Here is a 4,064-nt window from a genome sequence, read left to right as displayed (position 1 = left end):
GATTAATGGGATTTTCTCACAGAATGCTCGACGGGTAGAGTGTTGTGTAATTTCCGCGTTACTAGTGACAGTTGTAAGAGTTATTAATTTAACGTAAATGTTACCTTGTTATTAACGTAAATCAATTGTTATTGATTGTTGATCATCCGTGGGACGGAGTGTTAACGTAAGGAGTAATTTGAGGAAGGGTGCTGGAGTTGCCAATGAACCCATTAGTTATTGTTGTCATTGAAAGACTACTGATTTGATTGCATTGCAACCGCTGTTGCAGGAGTAGACTGCACTGAGGCGTAGAACAGTTAGGAGGTTACTGGAGACGTGTTTCAGAACCTACTGTGTCATTAGTTGTAATTGTGATTATAGATCTGTTAGTTCTTGTTTCTTGTTGATTCCTCTGTGGTCACGCTTATGTTCGAGTTAGTTCATTATGCAGTCCGAGGGGCTGGTGTCTAGCTGTCATTGATAGTGTCACAGGAAGGATTTCGAGTAACGTCATTGACATTTCTTTTTGTTTTGTTGTAGTAGTTAGTACTTTATTGAATAAACTAAGTAAGTAAGTAATTATCAAAAGAAGGCACCAAACCGGGAAGGCTATGTAGCACCATCAAATACGCAAAATAATCAGAGGGCGCTAAATATCACCAAGGATGCCAATACGAGAACAAAAACGCATAAGGCGAACGATTTCAAAAGTATCCGAGTCACCAAGAATTCTATCGAGGGACAGGTGACCGCGAGGGGCGGTCGGAAAGCAAGACACACGCTCGTCCTGGAAGTCAGGACATTCAAGAAGGACATGCACGACCGTAAGAGGGACAATGCAACTAGGACAATAAGGAGCAGGGCGGCGCTCCATCAAGTGACCATGGGTTAAGCGAGTATGGCCAATACGCAACCTCGCCAGAGCTGTTTCCCACCGCCGGTTACGGTGGAAGGAGGACGGCCACGAGGAAACACAACATTTAAGAGTACGTAGCTTGTTACCAGTAACAGACAACCAAGAAGCCTGCCAACGGGTAAGGACTAAGAAATGGATAACCGGGTAAAAGTCGGAATACGGAATGCCTTTACGAGAGATGGGACAAGAGCGGACAGCTTCCTTAGCGGCAGCATCCGCACGCTCATTTAAAGACACACCAATATGGCTGGGAACCCAACAAAACTCAACCGACTTAAATTTACTGTGAACGAGAAACAGCCAATGCTGGATCTCGACAACTACTGGATGAACCGGATTAAAGGACCCGAGAGCCATGAGGGCACTACGAGAGTCAACAACAACCACAAAGGAAGACTGACAACGAGAAAGCAGGAGACGAAGAGCATAGAGAATAGCATAAAGTTCCGCTGTAAAGATGCTAGTCTCCAGAGGGAAGCGACACATATAAGTGCGATCAGGAAAAACAACAGAGTAGCCAACACCGTCCGCTGACTTAGACCCATCGGTGAAGACAGAAACGGAGCGGGAGTGAGAAGAAAAGTGCTCGAGGAAAAGGCGTTTTAGAACCGTAGGAGGGGTAAAAGCTTTAGTGATACGGGTCAAGGAAGTACAAAACCGCGGAAGAGGGACCCTCCACGGGGGCAAAGAAAGAACAACACGAGGAGAAACATCAGAAATACGAACGGAGAGAGAATCCTGTAGGCGAGATAACCGGACAGAAAGAGGGAGGTGGTGAAGAGGAACAGGAACCGCAGGAGGGGTAAAAGTTAAAGCCCGACAGAGGCGAGAGGAAGGATGTTGCAAGGACCGCGCAAGATAGCGAAGACAGTAGCGATCACGGCGGTCCTGGAGAGACAGGAAGCCAGTGTCAACATACAAGCTAAGGATGGGAGTCGAACGAAAGGCACCAGAACTGAGGCGCAACCCAGTATGGTGCAAAGCATCAAGACGGCGAAGAGTAGAAGGAGAAGCAGACGAGTAAGCAGGGCAACCATAATCGAGCTTAGACAGGACGAGAGAGGAATGTAAAGCAAGGAGAGTGCGCCTATCTGCCCCCCAAGAAGTATGGGACAAGACCCGAAGGAGGGTAAGGGCCTTAGAGCACTCAACACGGAGGTAAGAGATATGGGGAGACCAAGACAAACGAGTGTCAAGGAATAACCCCAAAAGCTTCGCGGAATCTTTGTATTCAAGGGGATGACCATAAAGTGACAAAGAGGGACGAAGAACAACCCGTTTCCGCGTAAAAGTCATGGCACAAGTCTTAGAAGTAGAGAACTTGAAGCCATGACCTGTAGCCCAAGACGACACGGCATCAATTGCAAGTTGAAGCCGGCGTTGAAGGAGAGGCGAATCATCACCCTGACAACAAAGGGTAAGATCATCGACATAGAGAGCGGAGAAGACACCAGAAGGAAGACAGGAAAGAAGACCATTGAGGGCAACCAGAAAAAGAGTAGTGCTCAGAACACTACCCTGGGGCACACCTTCGTATTGCTGAAAAGAGGGAGAGAGAGCGGTACCAAGGCGCACCCGAAAGGAACGACGAGAGATGAAGCTGCGGAGAAAGAGAGGGAGATGACCACGAAGGCCAAAAGAATGAAGTTGAGATAGGATATGATAACGCCAAGTGGTGTCGTAAGCCTTTTCTAGGTCAAAAAGGACGGCAACAACGGAGGTCTTCGCAGCAAAAGCAGTACGAATATAGACCTCCAAGTTCACCAGGACATCTGTCGTGCTGCGGCACTTGCGGAAACCAAATTGAGAAGGGGAGAGGAGGTGATGGTGTTCCAGGAACCACATCAGACGAACGTTAACCATACGTTCAAAGAGTTTGCAGACACAACTTGTGAGAGCAATAGGGCGAAAGTCCTTAGGGGAAGTACCCAGAGACCCTGGTTTGCGAACAGGGAGGACAACGGCATCGAGCCAGTCCTCAGGGACTGACGACGACTCCCAGATCCGATTATACAGACTCAGTAAATACTGAAACGTGCTCGGAGGGAGATGGCGAAGCATCTCATAATGAATACCATCGGAGCCCGCCGCCGTAGAACCGCAGAGGGCCAGGGCAGAACGAAGTTCAGAGAGAGAGAAGGGATCATTATAGGGAAGCTGAAGATGAGTGCAGAAATCTAAAGGACGAGACTCAAGGACAGGTTTACGAAGAAGGAAAGATTGGGGAAGATGAAGACCAGAGCTAACAGAAGAAAAGTGGGAACCCAGTTCGGAAGCGACCTGCAACGGGTCCGCCACAAGAGTATCATGGAGGTGAAGGACCGGTGAAACATCGGGAACGAACTTACCCGCTATCTTGCGGATACGCTTCCAGATCTGGGCCAGAGGGGTCTCGGACGTAATTTTTGAGACATAAGATGCCCAACATTCACGTTTAGCCGTACGGATGGCCCTACAGGCCACCGCACTCGCTTTCCGAAAGAAAAGAAAAGAATCGGTCGTCTGCCTACGGCGGTGCCTCTTCCAGGCTGCACGCTTACAGCGGACAGCCCGAGCACAGTCCGCATTCCACCAGGGAACGCACTTCCGTGGACCCCGAGAGGAAGAGCGAGGAATAGAGCGGAGGGCAGCGTTGAAGACAGTGTCATGAAAAAGGAGGAGAGCGCGAGAGAGAAGCAGAAGGGAGAGGTCAGAGAGAGCAGCACTGAGGGTAAATAGGGTCCAGTCTGCCTTAGTAAACTGCCACCTAGGGAAAGAGAGGGAAGGGCGAAAAGAGAAAAAGGAAACAAGGATGGGGAAATGATCACTTCCATGGAGATCATCAAGAACCTGCCACGTGAAATCTAAGTAAAGAGAAGAAGAGCAGAGAGAAAGATCAAGACAAGAAAGGGTGCGAGTCCGAGAGTCCAAATGAGTGGGCTCACCAGAATTCAGAAGAGACAGGGAAGAAGAGAGGAGAAACGGCTCAAGGAGGCGACCCCGGGTATTCGTCAGAACGTCACCCCAAAGAGAATGACGACAATTGAAGTCACCCAGCAGGAGCACAGGCTCTGGCAAGGAGTCTAGGAGGTGTTTCAAATCAGGAAGAGAGAGCGGGACACTCGGGGGGAGATAAATGGAACAAACTGTGTACCATTTCCCCACAAAGATACGAGCAGCAGAACAA

This window comes from Procambarus clarkii, unplaced genomic scaffold, assembly GCF_040958095.1.
Source record: "Procambarus clarkii isolate CNS0578487 unplaced genomic scaffold, FALCON_Pclarkii_2.0 HiC_scaffold_98, whole genome shotgun sequence".
NCBI lineage: Eukaryota > Metazoa > Arthropoda > Malacostraca > Decapoda > Cambaridae > Procambarus > Procambarus clarkii.
The sequence above is the reverse complement of the archived record's forward strand: the minus strand, read 5'-3'. Positions refer to the sequence as shown.